Below are 873 nucleotides of genomic sequence, written 5' to 3'. Positions count from 1 at the left end.
TATCAGTGGGCAGTGGCAGATGCAAAACTACAAATGACTCAGTTGGAGTTTCATAATTAAGTGTTTTAACTTTTACTTTGTTTCCTGGAAGAAGTAAGGACGATGGTGAGATGAACACTCTCGAGTCAATTTCAACTATGTTCTAAACTGACCCTATGTTCTAAACTGACCCTACTTCTCTGTCTGGTCACATTTGTGGCAAACAAAAGTGGTAAATATCTCCTCCGGAATGTCTGCTGTGGACCTCTTCTCCAGAAATCCCCCCTAACTTTCCCAGCCTAAGCAGTTTACACTTCCTCAGTCAGATGCATATTTCAGTTATTACCTTTTCAAAAACAACAGCACTTCAACATTTAATCATATTTGATCATTTCACATGGTCAAAAATGACAATTTTAATCAACATTTCTTTTCTTGTATTATGATTTAGCCATAAGCACTTCTTAATTCTGTCTTAAAATGTTTTTTTTCTTAAGTCAGGGGATCATTCTTTAGTCCGTTCAGACCCCTTTTCCCAATACCGCATAACCAGCAAATATAAATGATTATAACAGTTATGACTGATTTATATTAATTAAAATTTGTAATCACGTCATAAACTTAACTAGTGTCTTGAGCTCTGTGATCTAAGCAACAAACTCAGTGATCTTGGATATTTTCTAAACCGTGACTCATTTTTGTATTTAGGTACTTTTTGCAGACCCTAACTCACTAATTAACCTTATCAGATAATGGACATGCCTCAACATTTTTTCTAACACATTTCGATACATGTTCCCTTCCTATTGAGCTGAATATATAACAAGTCTAATTGTTTTTGCCTGCTTTGATACACTGGCTTGAGGCCTCTGGATACTGAGCTCAACCCTTCTT

Source organism: Cynoglossus semilaevis, chromosome 8 (assembly GCF_000523025.1).
Source record: "Cynoglossus semilaevis isolate Cse_v1.0 chromosome 8, Cse_v1.0, whole genome shotgun sequence".
Lineage (NCBI taxonomy): Eukaryota > Metazoa > Chordata > Actinopteri > Pleuronectiformes > Cynoglossidae > Cynoglossus > Cynoglossus semilaevis.
This window is presented reverse-complemented; position numbering follows the sequence as displayed.